At 46.2% G+C, this 17,725-nt stretch overlaps 1 protein-coding gene across 17 annotated transcripts in view; it reads left to right on the top strand.

Moving 5' to 3' along the window:
* DGKZ (diacylglycerol kinase zeta) overlaps positions 1-17,725 on the top strand; it is a 1,700,725-nt gene that overhangs the window by 1,123,237 nt on the left and 559,763 nt on the right. The window lies entirely within an intron of this gene.

Raw genomic sequence — 17,725 nt, 5'->3', positions numbered from 1 at the left:
TCGGGCCCCTTCAAGAGATAGGGTTCTGCTCGACAAGGGCTGGGGCCCTGCCCTTTAGCCCCACCCACATTTTCATCCTCTCTACCCCTTTTAATCCAGCTCCCGCAGCACAAAAGGGGAATGGAGGTTAGAGGGTTGCCACAGTACATTTGTTTCATTTTGCATCACTGGTAGAATCTGATCAGTGGAGACATGAATGGGCTTTTGGAGCATTCATCTTTCGAGACTGTGCTGACAACCTTTTAGTGGTGCACCTCTCTTTTGGTAATTTGAGAAGTCCTAAGACACCCTGGAATAGCCAGTGCTTCTGTCAGCTGACAACATTCCGTGCCTGGTCATGGGAAGCAATGCCGCCTGGAAGATCTCGCCGCTAGTGGGAACATACTGGGTAGCAACTGGTAAAAACTACAAAGCATTCAATAGAAGGTCACACCTATGTTTCGGGCTGCAAACTCTTATGGTATCCACAAAACTCACAAATTCAGTCAACCAAACACTGATCCTCTTGACATTAAGGGGGAAGTCAGTCCACCTACTTTTATGTTCTGTTCTTGCATTTAAAGTGGGGCTGCTGGTCATATCTCGGATCATTCAAAAACCTCAGTTGCCGCCCTGCAGCCAAATGATAACTTTCTCAGAGGAATAGGATATGGATGGTTCTCCTGCCTCTGTGTCTAAAAGACTACCTGAAACTGCACTTGGGTGCACTGGAAGCAATGGTGCCACGTGAAAAGGATGCTGTAAGGAGTAAAATCCACAGCACAGCATTGGGGTTTTTGAGCGGCCCAAGCCCAGTGTGAAATGCCGGTTTACAAAGCCATGCGTATCGCCGTGCACTGTTGTATAAATCGGAGTATGTGTGCAATGGAATGCATAAAAAAGTTGCATTTACTGTATACTCTATTCATATGCAAAGAAAGGGTATAGAGGGCAAAACCCGGTCCCTATCGTATAAGAAGAGAAGTGATGTGTAGCTGCTGCAAAGTTTGCTGGTTAAACATGGTATGTTTGTATGAACATCCGAGGGAGTGGCTAGGAACTTGGGCTTAAATTGTCTGTAAAAGCATGCATTTCTTTCTTGTATCCAGCACCACTAGCCTCCCTCCGAACCACCATGATCCTTCCTCTGTTACAATCCACCCTCTCCTTTGCCCCCATCCTTACTAAAACCCTTAAACCCCTCCGGCTGTCAACGCCTACCTTCTGTAATGGCAGCACTACCCGTTACACTCTTTCTGCATCAAGCACCTACCTGTTGCTCAGCAATAGAATTAGAAAAGGGACGCAATCCTTTAACTCTTCCTCAAATAGCCAGCTTAGTTTTTTTTAAAGTATTTTATTTATTTGTATATATTATACTTTCAGCCTTTTGGCTTTGTATTGTACAACAAAGATACAATTGCATACAAAATACATTTACATGATCCAAATGTACACATTTTTGCTAGTGCAGGTTTACAAAAATATCATTGGTGGTCCAGATAACACACTATTGCAAACAATCATGCTAAACACTTTAAAATCTCTACAATTTTCCAATACAGTTTGACCATAAAATAAATAAAATTGATATCATCTCCATTCATAAAATTCGTTCATATCCAGGGACCATTATTAAAATCAAACGTGTTATCATAGGCCTTTAAGTACTTATTACACACGACCAATAGACTTTCACAATGTACCATTAAATGCTCTAGTGATTCAAGAGCTTGGCATCTACACAATCGACACATTCTCGCCAATTATTTATTTAAAGGGAATCCTGCATGCATGGTATGCGCAAACCTGGGGGTGCTAATATGAAGTTCCTGTCTAGTGATAATGGTTCTGAGCGCTCCTCCTGGCCCTCTCTTTGATCAATCCTATAAATGCTCGGGTTGAGAAGGCCATTGTTGCCAAAGTTTGCCTGCCAAACAGGTACTAATACTACATTTGAACATTGAAATGTGGGCGGTTCGATTTCAGACATTGCACTTGCAGAGAGCATTAATGTGTGGTGTATGTCTCTGATGCCAACATTCCAATTTCTTCCTTTTTTTGGTTGCTTAAATTTAAACTGAACTTTCTAACGTTCTGCGTGCAATGTTCTAATAGCAATAATGTCCCCCTGTTTTGGCCATTACCAGGTGATAACGTCTCTTGGTCCTCGGAAACACCATTTTTTTTTATCTGGCCTTTAACTGGGGCTGAGAGCATTACAACCTGGTAATGCCCCTGGAATGAGGTAATATTGCTTAAATAACAATCTGTATAAATTTATAGTGCTTGCTTTGTAAAGATTTCATAATCAGTGTGGCGAGCTAATAAGATTAGCCTACAAGTGTGTGCACAGTGTCCACCAAGCTAGTTAAAAAACTGTCAATGGAAGCCAAACAGTTTGGAGAGAGTCTCTCTCTCTCTCTCTCTCTCTCTCTCTCTCTCTCTCTCTCTCTCTCTCTCTCTCTCTCTCTCTCTCTCTCTCTCTCTCTCTCTCTCTCTCTCTCTCTCTCTCTCTCTCTCTCTCTCTCTCTCTCTCTCTCTCTCTCTCTCTCTCTCTTCCCCCCCCCCCCCCCCCCCCCCCCGGAGGGGTCTTCGGGAAGAGGGAGTGGGACACCGGATGGTGAGACTAGGTTTCCATATATCACCTTCACCCTACCAGGTAGGATATTTAGGAACTGTACGCCCCTGCCCTTTTTACAACACAAACACTTTCCCACGGACAGACTGCTATGAGAGAAAACCTACTAACACCCGAGCAGTATATCTGACGTGTACCAATACACTGGTCAGGCAGTTACTGACCATCCCACACACCTGACTTCCAATCTGAGTGAGGCAAAGCACACAACGAAACAGCAGTTTCGAGAGAGGAGAGATGGCAAAACAGAAGGGGATTGCAAGGAAGGAAGTTCCCTTGACCTTTTTTTCAAGGAACCATTACGCTTTCTATTCTCGAGGTTCCTGGAAAGTAAGACCAGGAACCCAGGCTGAAGAATCCTGCAGTGTGTGTCAAAGATACCCGGGGCCCTCCTGCGTCAGTAATCAAGGTGGGGAGAAGCACCAGCCACTGTGGTTCCGTCCTTTGCTCCAAGAACAAAGCAGCGTCAGTGAAATCAACACAGCCGGTGAGTTGGGGAGACAGATACCAGTCTGTGTTGAAGCCAAGGTTGCAAGCAGCAACATTGTATGGCGAGCGCTGGAATGAACATTGTTAAAACTTGTGTGATAATAGACTCAAGTAAAGTTGAACTGCTGATGAGTGACTGAACTTTAAAAGCAAGATACAATACTTTTGACAGAGTGGTCCGGCACCACGTGGGTACTCACTCAAAGGTCTCTGTAAGGTATCCAGCTGAGAAGTGGCAAAACTGAAAGTGAGAAAAAGGCTGTATCAAGAAGAGAATGAGTAATTGTGAATCGAAGTGGTCCTGCCACCCCACGGGTCAAGAAAACTCCTGTGCACAGTCGAATGTTTTCTATTTTGATGAAGTAGAGAAAGTTTGTAAAAGTAGATACATTTGGTCTGAGCCTGGCAGAGGGGGAACCGGGTGAACAGTAAATCACTTGAAGTTGTATATGTGAAATCCTAAGAGGTAAAGAACTTTAATGTTTGTTTTGTTGCATCAGGCCCTCACAAATACGAGACTTTGAATAGCAGAGACCTTGTCACAGAAGGCCCTGATGTTGAAGTTTTGAACTGCATGCTCGTGCTAGAGAAGCCAGAGAGTGTGCTAAGCTTGAGTGTGCCACCTTGTCCCATGCTGAAAATGTGAGGAAGGGAAGCCAACGGCTTGAATATCCTGACATATCATTTCTTGAACACTTTTCTTTTACATAACATTCGTTTCCCACACTATTTGTATTTAGAAGTAAGGATTGGCAATAGCTTTATTAGTGTAGGCCCTTTTATTTTGACAGACTCGACTAGGACTGCGTTATTATTATTTGATGGTCGTAGCTTGCTCCCATATTTAGATTTAGGATTAGACAGGCATGATCACTTGTGTCTGTCTTACTGTTTGATACCATGCCTTCCTTACACTGCCCACTCCTAAAACCAGTTGGTGGAAAGACAGAGGTAAAATATAACACCCTTTGAAAGGACTATGCAGAGAGGGCAATATGGTGTTTTGCTTTTCAGAGTGCTTGGATATAGCTCTATTGTTCTCTCCAGGAGACTGAATGAAAAACATTGGACGCTGAAGGGCAAGTATTAACATACATATACTTTCAGCTAGGTTATAAAATGGCTCTTATATGTCCTCTTTATTCACCAAAAGCATACATAAATTAATAAATAAAAAGTCTAGATAAAAATACATCACTGTTGAGACAGCTGCAAAGCAAACCCTCATCTCGCCAGTGGTCTGGCAGGCTGAGAGATCTTGGTATCAGTGGGCCTGGAGCGATGCGTCCATCCTCCAGTGTAGCTTTCTCTCAGACTGTTCTGGTGCTCCTCATTTTAAGCCATCCGCAAATGCGTGATGGCCTTTTCCAGAGCTTTCAGGCTTTCAAGTCTCTACCTGTTGACAGTTCTCATGGGCCCCTGGCCAGAGACACCCATGGTAACCCCAAGAGGCAAAGCTCAAAGCAGCAAAAAACAACATAGCTTCTCCTTGACTTTTGAAAATTCCATAACAACGTTCTCAGGTACCAGCTGGTACCTGCTCATTCTAGCCTATGCGTGCGTCTTCTCTCCGTTTCCTTGGAGCAATACAAAATAACGAGCAATAGGCAGCGCTGAAAACCTAATACGAGAAGAGTTTGCATCAAGTGCAGCTTACACCGAGGCCTGGAACAAATGTCCATTATGGCTCTGGGCGTACCCAAAATGCACTGCACACAGGCGCCATGTTTTAGTCAAAAGCATTACATGTGTATTAAGCGTCAACAACAATTATGTACAATAAAGGGTTCTATGTGATGTTGCCTGGGAAAGTAGTTGGGTGACTTTTTTTCCTGCACCCCTAAAAGCCCTACCTACCCCTTCCTCATATATTCCAGGATTGGTATTGTTTACTATTATATATTTCAGTCCTAGGATATTTGGGGAAAGTGCTTGATTTTTTGGGAGTGCAAATGTGGGGAAAAACCTGGCGACCATTTCCCAGGTGACTTCATAACTGGATACCCAATAAAGTATATGCAGCACTGGTCTGAAAAGAACACAGCCCAGCGCTACACCAAGTAGAAATCAACAGGAACACTCTGACACATTTTACTTAGGATTTGCAGGTTTGACTGTGGAGTTTATTAGACATACAATCTTTAAGTTCTATCTGCAGCACACAGGCGTGAGCGAGGGGGCGACCGCCTGACTCAGTTGATTGAGAGATCCGCAGTAGCACAGTCCCAGACCCCGGTTCCAGCACCAGAGCATCAGATAAGGATGGCTGCACTGAGTTCCCAGGTTGCACTAATACCATTGCTATCAGCACAATTTCTGCAGCCGCAGCCAGGAGACCTAGGAGGAGAGGGCCAACAACTGGATTGTGGTCAGAGGACCCGGGAATAACTAATCCAAGTGCTGGCTGCTGCAGCAACTACCCAAGTAGGTGAGGCTTTGGGTCAGGGTGTCAGGACCCCCGCAGTAAACCCAGAACCCCCTAGTGGTTTCCTTAACCAGGGGGCGGTTAGCGCTTTATGTTCTAAGCCCCGACAGTGTGCAAGGATGCAAGGATCTCGAGGCCCAAGCAGGGGTGATTATGCGGGCACAGGACCCTGCATCTGTCCAGAACAGTGGTATTCAACCCTTTTTATACAGACACCCCCCACCCCCAAACCCTTTGAGAAAAAAATAGTATTGCCGGCACATGCATTCCCCAACCCCCTGCAGCCATCCCTCAAGCGATCACTGTACTACCTTTTAAGAGTCACCCCACCCCCCCAATCCCCTCAGCCATCTTTCAGGCCCAGCAACACAGTTTGAAAACCACTGGTCCGGAATGTCCTGCGTGTGATTTTGTCACTTGCGAGATCCCGATGGGCTTCCAGCAGTGGCAGACATTTTGGATTTTAGACTATGAATAGACACGCCCACCATGTGCTCTGCTTAGCATTTAGAGGATTTAGGACTCCTTACCTGCAGCAATTTCTCTGGCAGCCTCTTTGTGCTCAAGAATTTGCAAAACAAAAGAAGATGCAGTGCGTACTGATTTACAGAACTAGCTAAACACTCTTGGGAATTTTTTCCAACTTTTTGAGACATTGGGAATATTAGGGCTATGATAACCTCTTACCTTTCACTTCGCCTGCATAGAACCAAGGCTGGCTAGAATGTCTCCTGGACCTAGTCAAGGTACAATGTAAACCGCATCAAAGACTTGACAAAGGTATCCTAATTTTGCTTGACATTGTTGATCTACATTCAGCTCTCGTAGACTTCTGAGACACACAAGCTTGTACTCTCACGACCTGTGATTCAACAGAAACTGATCTGCGACACCAACCTAGCATGCACAGTAAGCCTGTGTTGCTCTGGAGGGAGTATCACTTTGTAGGTTTGCTTCATCAGCAGTCTTACACCCTATACAGGTACAATGGATTCCCTGGAGAAAACTGGGAACTGTGCAGGAGACGAGGCCAGAAAGCCACATCCTAATAGCCCTCTGTCTCCTAACCCTCTCTCCCCCATCTCGTTATAGGAGCACCATTCGACTCAGAACACTAGGGAGAGAAGCCTAAACCCAGAGATGTCCATCTTCCATCAATCCCCCTTTTACTTCAGGGGATCCACCTCCTGTCTGGCGTATAAGAGAGCGGGAGTGGAACCTGGGTTGGATATTGAGGGGCCCTGGCGGTGCTCCTGCAGAAGGCTCTGATAGGCGTGACACCGGATTAGGTCTGGCTAGAAGGCGGTAATGGACCCTGCAGAGTCTTTAAAGATTTTCCATGATGAAGAGGGCAGATCATTAGTGATCACATCCAAGGAGCAGTGAAGGAAACCCAGCAGAGTCACAGGCGTTCCAGGTGAAGACAAAGGACCATAGAGGCAGCAGTTACTGTCCCTCAGAAACCGCTGCAGTAGGCAATAGAAAGGGTCTCGCGATAGTGCAGATCAAGGAGGAAAAGCAGCAAGTCGCTCATGGTTGTGCAGATGGTCTCCCATCTTCAATACTGCACACGCTAGACATATAGTAAAGTGTCACAACTGATGGCCCAGGGGAACTTAAACCACCTTCTCCATTGACCCGCCAAAGAGCCATAATACCACCCTGACCAGCAAATGAGGCAAAAGGTGGAACAGGAACGGCACCGCCAGGCACTCTGTAGCTGCAAACAAAAACAATGTTAAAATGGACAGGAAGTTCAGTAATCTGAAGCAGTACGCTCGTCTTCCTCCCCCCCCCCGCTCCGCTCTGTGAAATGACATGCCTGTTATAGGAGTATGTAGGCAGTTAAGGGGTAGGGACAAGATATTGGGTGATACCCAACGGCATGAGAACGCAGGTGGGAAAGGAGACCTGTCCTGAACGGCACAACTAGAGATAGGGAAGATTTAATCCACAAACTGCAATGCCGTTTAATAGTTCCACCAGAGTTTCCCAAAATAACAGAAATCCAAGTTGCCTGTTTCCAAGGGCAGTTCCACAACAGTTCCAGAAACACAAAATCCAAAAGTCCAATGCCTGTTTCCAAGAAAACAAGGTCCATTTCACCAGATCCAAATGGGTTAATCCAGAAGCAATCTGATGTCCAGAAGGCAGGGGTCCGTGGTTCAAAATGATTAGCAGACTGAGACAAATGCAAGTCCCAAACGCCAGATCAGCTGAGAAGCGAAGGGTCCCGCACTGGCGTTCCTAAATATACAGGGTTTCTCATTCTGTCTCCGGGCCGCAGCATCCTGGATTACGTGGTGTCATGTTGTCATGTGACCGACATCATACTGTAGCAGATGTGGCAGCCGTGAATGACACCCAGCGTCGGCCATGCGCCATGGCAATCGCCACAGATTCCACCGCATCGAGGTGCTGTCGTGCTGGGGCAGAAAACAGGCTCAGCGGAGACGAGCGGCACGGCGCTCCAATGGACTGAGGAGCACAACACCGTGTTGGAGAGGTAAGTGTCCTCATGACGGAAAGCTTCTCTGAGAGACAGGGAAGGAATTGGGCCGGAACAAGAAAGATGCGCTCCCACATAATTGTCTTGCCGGTTCGTCATTCTGTGTTTGAGGCCTGCCCTGGACCACCGGGCAGGCCCCATACGCCAGTCTGGAGCACTAGACACGGTCCCTTGGTGCGGCGCTCACGCCGCTGATGCATGGGTGGGGGTCACCCCACCCGCTCCGGATCACCAGAGCTACCCACATGACTGGGGGCACCCAGCACGCTGCGGCCCCGGCACTGTGGACACCCAGGCCGGGGTCGCACCAGCAGCCATGAGCACATGGCACTAGGTTCACCATGGGCCGGAGTTGCCCAGCAGGGGCACCGTCCTCGTGCTGGGCCCTGTCCTTGGGCCCAGCTCACGCGGTGTGGCACCAGCATGGTGTAGAAGGAACGACACTGGAGTCATTTGTTGGAGTGACTAACGAGCCGGAAGCGGCTCGCATCTTTTATTAAGTTGGTCACGTGGCTACTGCCACATGACCCATTACAACATCCTGGGAGCTCCCATGCTGCCACGAGGGGTGCTATGCAACACTGTGTAGACCCTAGGCCCAAACACCCCTGCCTCCTCCCCCAGTTGAGGAAGCTCACTGTCCCGAGTTTCCTGAATGCATTGTCTCGATGTGTGCAGCTGAGCTATAATATGCATCCGAAAGTCGTCCATTGCTCAACAGCCCAAACTCTGACAATGAAATAGTCCAAAGCTGTATATGCTCAAGCTTTGCACACGTTTCTGTCATGTTGACTGTGTGATGCTCATTCCATCGGTCAGATCCAAGTAGGCATTGATTGCTCAGAAGTAATGCACATTCGAATTACTATCAGACATGTTTGACAAATTGGTGGTCATTCTTATGACCCCAAAAGGTACTGTTTTATGCAAAGCAGCCAGCATCCCATATTCAGGGCACCCACGTTATTTGTCACCTAGCTCCACCTCTCAGTCCTACCCACACCAATGACGCAACAATATGCTCCCCTCGCGAAGGGTAGGGGTCGGAAGGGGATTAAGTTCCCTATCGCCCCTTGTTACCAAATAACACTCGAAAAGCAGGGATTCTGTTCTTATATGCTCCTTTATTCAACATACAGATGCTGTTCTGCTCACGCCACCCTCATCCCGACTGAACGCAGTCTGGGGATTCGCCTCTTTCCAGCTCTGAGTCTCTGTTCCTGTAGCTGTTCTATGTCCTCAGTACGCCCACACATACTCAACTGGGTCCCCTTCCTTTGCACCTCCTGCAACAACGAGAAGTGGATCAACCCCCTTGCACGATTATCCCCTTCTTAGACATCCTCTTCTGACCCCATTGTTTGATTGCATTCCCTGAACCTGATTTCTATTCCCCCCAGGTGTACCGGAGTAGTCTAGCACTGACACGCACACCTGTGGCCAACCACCTCCCTTTCTGCAACAATCACTCCGTGTTCGCCCTGAAGCCCTGCTACCTTCGTCTCTGAGGCATGCTGGGACCTTCATGCTGCCTGACCACAGATTCCACTGGTAAGCTAGTGTGGGCCTCTTTTCGCTTTGTGATATTTCATTCCTTCAGGGCTGCCAGCCAAGTACTTGGTCATTTGTTATTTAGTCGTTCCTTTTCCCGGTCTGCCAGGATCACCGCCATCAGCTGTCCTGTCCCTCCTGCTAGCGCTGAACTTGGTAGTGGCAGTTCTCCCTCCTTCTCAGCCAGGGTGATAACTGCCCAGCGTCTGTTGCTTTCCGCCACTGCATCCATGCGGTCACATCTCCCTCCCTGCGTGGCTCCACTGGTCGGTCATCACATTCCCCCAGTTCATTCCGTCAAGTTCCAGCACTGCTGAGGGTATCATAGGCTGCAGCATCGGCGTTCCAGTCATGAAGATCAGAGGGAAATCGAAGACCCCAGAAGAGATGTTCCAGGCAAAGCAGTGGGGCATCCACAGAAGGGTAGGGTCCAGCCAGGACAGTAGATGACATGATCCTCGGGAGCAGGCTATCTTGCCAGCATTCCTCCAAGGGAATTCGAAATGGATCTGAGGGTCATCCTAGTTATGGGAACAGACTGAAGGTATGGGGAGTCAATTCTCCCACTCCCTGACCCGCCTCCACCCCACCCCACATTGAAAACCACAACAGTTCAGTTTTGGGGACAGGCTATCGGTGCTGGCGAAGCAAACTTTGTACGCATAGGGTGAGACACCCAAATGTGTTTTGGGGTGCCGAGAGCCCCTCATCTAATCAAAACTGAATAGCAGTCAACGGGTGCCTGGGTAGACTTTGTCCATAGCTGACCTAGGCAGAACTGTCATTTGGGCTGTACCCAGTGGCCCATACAAATAAAGGCCACAAAACAAAATTGAGGAGTGCAGGACTTTTAAATTGTCTTAGTACCCATATGGCCACCATATATGGGCATTTAGCTGCTACCACTGTAAAAAAAAAAACGATAGTATGGTCCAGACAAAAACGAAATGGCCAGCTGCCTCTAGCCTACTCCCCAACAGTTTGTGTCAGAGGACTCAACCAGGTACAAAATGGGGTGTTAAATAAAACTGCAATGGTAACTATGTAGGCTAGTAAGGGCACCACTTTAAAACGGAGTAGCAGTTATTGGGCAGGGGGAGGATTCATAGCGCCCTGTGATTAAAAATGTAAAAGCCAGCATAAAGTTTAGGCGACTCGCAAAGTGCTCTAACGCTTCCTAAAGCAATTGAATGCAGACATTTCATAATGCTGTCAATCGGTTGTTACAACCACTCAATTTCATGGAGCGAACTTGAATAATGTTACTTATTACTGAAACAACAACGTAGAAGAAATTTAAAAAAAAAAAAAGAAAACCTGTGCTTACTCAAGTTTGCTCCTTAGGTAGGCTGTCTAGCTATGTACCATGGAATAGCTGTTCAGGAGCCTGTGGTGTGCCGTATGCAGATATGTGATGTGGCACGCCTATTGTAACTATTTGTAACTGTGTTTGCATAGCTGAAGATCCCATCTCATGAAACTGAGGCTGACAGAAAACAAATGTTGGAGAGAAAAGGTGAGCAACAGAGGCCTAAACTAACCAACATATATTTTAAAAGGCCACTTTTAAGGCTTTTATGTGTTAGATATATCTGGTGCGATATGGGGAACAACCCTTGTGAATTCTCTCCTGGTGGCCACACAGCTTTGAAAGCATTGATGAGCCTAAGAATGTGGAGGGGTGTGGTTCCAGGCGTGGAATAACAGTGTAGAAGGTCACAAACTCATAGGACCTCACCATTCAATCACTGGGTTATTCTTTCCTCTCCGAGCCAGCTTGACTTTTGTGGTCCATTCTTGACTGGTTTCGCTCCTATCTCTCGACCCGTACTACTTCTGTTTCCTGGGCTGTACACTCTTCCCCTTTCCCACAGTTTTCCCCAAGGATCTTTCATTGGCCCTTTACAGTTTTCTTGACTCAGGATAGCTCGGGGCAACGCGCTCACCTTGGAAGCAAGACGATGCACGGAACAACACAGGTTCGATCTCCGGGTCCATGCATAGACACCTCTGGGTATTAAGCGTGTTATAAATAACCAATTACAATTTACAATTCTTTGCACACTATCACTCATGCTTCCATTATTACTTTGTTTGGTCTTGCGTATCACCTCTTCACTGATGAGCAAATCCTCCTGTCCTACTCTTTTTTCGCTGAGTCTATCCATGTTACACTGTCTGCTCTCCATTCAAGCATGGATCTCTTCACACTTCCTGCATCCAAACTCTTCCACAACTGAGGTTCTTTTTTCCTGCTCCCACTATTCTGCCTCGTCTTTACCCCATCTCTTATCCCCATCTCTTCTACTGCTTGCAATCTGGGCATCATTTTTGATGATTCTCTTACCTCCCATATTGTTTCTATCTCTCGGTCTTGCTGCTTGCAGCTTTATAATATCTGCAAGGCCCATTGTGTCTTTACTTTTGATGCTTCTAAGCTCCCAATTTCTTCTCTAGTATTCTCCTGTCTGTTCAGTTATTGGAGTCTTCTTTTGTCTTCCTGCATATAATCTTGCCCCTCTCTGCTCGATCTATCATGCTTCCACACGTTTTCTCTGTACTCTCTCCCTGTGGATGTCTCCGCATCTTTGTGGTCCCTTCGCTGGCTCTCTGAATCGAGTCAGTCTACTCTTCAATTTCTTGTGTTTAATGTTTAAATGTCTACATGGTCTTGCTCTCCTTATTTCTCTTCTCTCTTTCTACACTCGTCTCATTGTCGAGCTCTTTTTGTCTTAGCTATCCCCGGCCTCCCTGTGCTTCCTCCTTTTTTCGTTTGATTTTGCTGTTTGCTCCAACACATTGGAATGCCCTCTCCTCTCTACCTCTTTTTACATCCTTCCTTAAGGACCACTTTCTTTCTACTTAACTTTGCCTTTCTTATTTTGTATTTAGCTCGAATATTGTACCATGATTCTGTGTCTGTACAGTGCCAAGGTGCTATATAAATAAAAATAAATAGAAATTGAGTACCCTGAAAAGGAGCCACTTATTGTGAGCAACGCTAGCCGTAGCCCACCCGCTTATAACTGCAACCCTCCATGCAGTCACACGCATTTTATTTCTGACAAAGCCAAGATGCTGAAGGCTTGGTCAGGTTTTGCATGCGCTTTGTCGAAGCCTGTGTGAAACCTGTGACAATGGGTATCTGGTAATATTATCCCCACCAATAATATTGGGTATGTGGTCATTGCATCGAATGCAATACAATCGAATGCCTTACCATCGAAAAAATTGTATCAAATGCATTTTTTTTTTAAGGTAAATGATTTAGTTTAATTATAATGGGTTTTAAAGGTTAAAAAAGGTGGGTTGGGGGGGCCCCCATTTAAAATAAATAAATTTAAAAAAAATGCATTCAATGCTATTTTTTCGATGCAGTTATTTTTTACATGGAATGGTATGTCGATGGTAGGAATTCGATGCAGTGAATAGTAACCATAATATTGTTTTTATATATATATATATCTTCTGATCTTCTGGGCACTGATGGACATCAGGCAGGGTGAGTTGCACTCTTCACATCCATAAAGTAAAGGGATCCGGACACCGAAGTAATAGTAAAATTTCCGTCTTTATTGGTGCCTTGCAACTTGGCACAAAAGTTAAAAGGCCATCAATATGTGGCACTCCCAAAGTGCATAATAAAGGTGCACGTTGGGAACGTTAATGCGTTTCGCGGCTCTACTCGCTGCTTCATCACAACAACGGTAAGGCCAGAGGTGATATTATTAATGGGGATTATTTATGGGGTTAATGGGACCGGGGGTTGCGAGGGTGTCCCCCACGGTTCCATGGCTTCATATTGCTGCATAAATATGGTGATATTCTTGTATGGCGATAGTTTTGCGGGTATATTAACACGTGGAACCCGAAAATGAAGGGGCTTGAGAAGCCTTAGTCATTGACTGCAATCAGGATTCCCAAGCATTTCACCACGTCTGACTGCTGATCCGAAGAAGGATTACGGGTATTAAAGAATGATCAACTGCTGAACTTGAAGGAATATATAAGTTGACCTCAAAACTTCAGACTTTGTCTTGAGATGGAATACAGTGGATAATTGCTAACCTATGAGAGATTGCCTGTCCCAAGGAATACAGAGGTTAATGATCCGCCTCGGAGTGACTAACGAGTCTGAGAAAAGGTACATAGGTGGATGATAAACCTTTGAGAAATTGGACAATTGTTTTTTATTTCACATGTAATGTCTTCTGAAGTGGTCTTCTAAAAGGCACTTTTTCCCTTTTTTTGGCACCCTTGTGGTTCTGCAAATAATCTAAGTTGGTTTTTAGCAGTGTAGGTGAGGCCGGTAGAAACCCTTTGATAATGGCGAAGGCAGCTTTGAGAGTGCTGGTATGGTTGAGATTTGTGTCTGTGGCACTTGGGTATATATTTTACGCTGTCCCGATATATAGGTGACATGGTGAGTTCCTAGGAGAAATGCTGGTGGAGCTGGTGTAGAGGGTAGTAGAAGAGGTGTGTGATGGAACTAAAGTTGTAGCAGGCTGTGCAGGGGGTTTTGAGCAGCGTTGCCAAATTTAATGTGGTTGATGTTGTGCTACCCTGCATAAAACTGCTATGTGTGGTGTAAGGCTCCCTAGTAGCTGAATGGTGTGACGATCCTTGAGATGCTATTTCTCCCCAGATGGGAGCTCCTTTCCATGAGGCTAGGCAGGTGAGGGCACTAACAGATAGTCCCCCTAGGGGTGGTAACATGCGGGAGGATCTCATGGCCAGAGACTTTCCTCCTGGGGACAAGGGCGTACATTTGGGAGACAGCCCCCTTTTATCTCCCAAGCCCATCTGGTAAAAACAACATCCAACCCTTCCTTACCTATGGTAACGGCTGAGACAATGTATTATTGTCATGTGGCAGACAGTCTCACTATGATAGGTACTGGGATGAAGAAGAACACAAGAATGCTACCATCCAGCATGAATCGTGTTCGACCAGCTGTTGTCAATCAAACTGACGTTATGTTGGGGCATTCCCAGTTACTTAAGCTTAACAGTAAAGAAGGACAAAGAGAGCAACATCCGGAAGGAGAAGTCGGCGAGCAAGGAGGCTGCCAAAAAGCCAGTGAGTTGGAAATGGGGCGTTCGCACTGCTATTTTGCTACAGCCTTTGGAGTAACGAGCGAGAACAGAGGGATGCCAGGAAAGCGTCTCGTCCGTCAGTTGTGGATCGACAACCTTGAAGCTGAGAGTCAGTGTGGTGATGGCGTGACCTGTGGTGGGTGGACCATGCGGTCCAAGAACTACGTAGATACAGCCAACACTAGCCTACTGCGGAGCCACGTAGGCGATTGCTTGGGAAGTACAAAGAACTGTGGTTATTGCGCGACTTTGGTCTGAAACTTGCACCCAGACTGCCAGCAGTAATGGGTCGCGAAGTCAAGTGGGGCGAAGAAAAGCAGAAGAAGAAAGGGCAAGAACAAACCTGTGACCACGTTGGAGAGTTCCCAGAAGGAAAGTTATGGAAACGGTAGTGAGTGTGGGAGGGGTTCCGGGAAAACTTGAGAAGGCGAAACCAAAAGACAAGGAAGAAGTAGATCATTTTGTGAGGTGCCCATGGTCCATTCCATAAGACGGTGATATTGAAGAGTCGAGAAGGACTCTGGGAGCCTTTTCCTTGTCCCAATGGGGGCAAGTTGAAGGAGACTGTTCTAGTAAAGATAACACTAAATCTGTGAAAAGAACTTAAAGAATTGATGAAGAATCTAAAATTGAACCAACTCGAGAAAAAATTGAGTGGAGGAGAGCTCGGGGAGTCTCTCCCTTGTTCCGGTGGTGCAAGTTGAAAGACTGTTTTCAAACCAAAAAAGCCTGCTAAAAGCTGGTTGTGAACTAGAAGGGAGCCATTCTCCTAGTCCAGTGATTGTTGAATGTTGTGAAACACGAACTCTGAGAGACTTTTACCCATGAAAAGGGAATCCTTCTCCAGGGCTAGAATATAAGACCTCTTCTGTTAGCTTAGTGATTTGTGTTTTAAATTACAGGGATAGAGTAGGAGTTTTGACTAGGCAGTACCTTTGCTTCGGACATCAGACTTCCTGACAGACCCAAGTATTAGTTTTGGTGAGGTAGGGAAACCACCTCTAGCTTTAGGGATAGGTGGGATTGCATTTATTTTTATGAATGAAAGTTTGTAGCAACAAACATGCATTCACTTTGTCGGAGTCCTCATTCAGGTCACCACAGTGGGTGGAACTATTAGTTGGAGAGTCATTCTGTTATCCGCTTTTGATACCGGTAGAGTTCCGGTTTGCTGTTGGGCTAAAATTGGAGGTTCTGTAGTTGAGGTATCCATGGGGGTGAGGTTCTTAATCTTTTGGTTCCATTATATGTTACTTGTGGTGTTGCAATGGCAACCTACGTCTAATAGGAAGAAAAAGATATGGTGATGGAGCTGATCTCCATGTGTAATTGATAAAAGGTGTGTTGCATGCGTCCGTTAGGCAGACCTCCAAAAGGGTCTTGTCTCAATTTTAACCTAGTTTGGTATTCTGTCCAGAATTTCGGGTCCAAGTTTGATGGCTATTATATTAATGTCCTGGTGGTCTGGCCTTTGAGATTTGAATGTCAGACTTGTTCTGGAATGTTTTAATGCCCCAGGCTGGTGTGGCCAGTAGGTTGAAGAGCTAGTGGTCATGTAAACAGCCAGGTTTTGAGGAATTTCATGGAGGGATTTAATGAAGGCTATGTGATCTTCCTCTGAGCCTGGGGTGTGGAAGAGAGCAATGGGAATATTAAACCTTGTACAGTCGCTGCATTTCTTTGTCCAGTTTCGTCCCAGTAAACTGGGGTAGGCAGAAAACCAATGTGGAGAGTGAAGCAGAAACAGAGGAAGACCAATTTAAGAAAATAAAAGTCAAAATGGCCACAGGATCAGAGAGTGGGGGAGCCCTCTGTGAAAAGTGGTGCAAGTCACAGGATTAGAGAGTGGGGGAGCCCTCTGTGAAATGTAGAGCATGTCACAGGATTAGAGAGTGCCCTCTGTGAAATGTGGTGCATGTCACAGGATTAGAGAGTGGGGGAGCCCTCTGTGAAATGTGGTGCAAGTCACAGGATTAGAGAGTGGGGGAGCCCTCTGTGAAATGTGGTGCAAGTCACAGGATTAGAGAGTGGGAGAGCCCTCTGTGAAATGTGGTGCATGTCACAGGATTAGAGAGTGGGGGAGCCCTCTGTGAAATGTAGAGCATGTCACAGGATTAGAGAGTGGGAGAGCCCTCTGTGAAATGTGGTGCATGTCACAGGATTAGAGAGTGGGGGAGCCCTCTGTGAAATGTGGCGCATGTCACAGGATTAGAGAGTGGGGGAGCCCTCTGTGAAAAGCTTGTGAAACCAGATACGTGTGTGACCATCCTTTGGGACACTGCTAATCCTTAGAACCTCTGTGGCGCTTTGAAACAATGTTTAAGCAAGACGGCACTTGCAAAACAATTTAAAAAGAGATTGCTAAGAAACCTCTTAGACTGACAATCCGTAGGAGTCTGCAGGTTAATGCCCAGCCTCTGGGACCAACGGTCCCGAGCAAAGTAGAAGCTGATGTTAAACCTCTGCGAAACGTTTTTATTTTCTAGTTAATAAAGAAAAATACGTTTCTAAACATTCTATTACATTTGTCTCAGTGATGTTAATTGTCGCATTAATCAAAACGGTGAGTGACTGTCCAAATGTGGCGCTGGTGCGCAGATTGCAGAGGCGAGGCGAGAGTGCTTCCTATTTGTGCGACCACCATACAGTCCCAAAGTAAAGCACATCCCGTAGGTTTCCTTTTCTGTGAGCTTCTTCAGTGCGCTAGTTCACTTGGCCTCCCTCAGTGCCTCCTTTGGCACACATAATTTTGAAACCTAGAGTAGGGACTTGCATAGGAAAGGGGCTATAATTTCAAGTAGCCACTAAAACCTCTTCCTGTAAAGGTGGGGCAGCTAGTAGCTCTCCTTAAACTACAACAGGCTATTGTCCAAGTTTACTGTGCTACCCCCACCCACCTTATTGTTTTGTCTGAGTAACAGATCATTGCAAGTAATGCTGGACAATGTTCATAATGCGCGTGTGTTGCTATGATGTGCATAGTGGAATTTCTGTGGTTAACCAGTGTATCCCTGTGATACAGTAGCATGGGGGA

Source organism: Ambystoma mexicanum, chromosome 11, assembly GCF_040938575.1.
Source record: "Ambystoma mexicanum isolate Mex_15411 chromosome 11, UKY_AmexF1_1, whole genome shotgun sequence".
In the NCBI taxonomy this organism is placed as follows: Eukaryota; Metazoa; Chordata; class Amphibia; order Caudata; family Ambystomatidae; genus Ambystoma; species Ambystoma mexicanum.
This window is presented reverse-complemented; position numbering and strand designations above follow the sequence as displayed.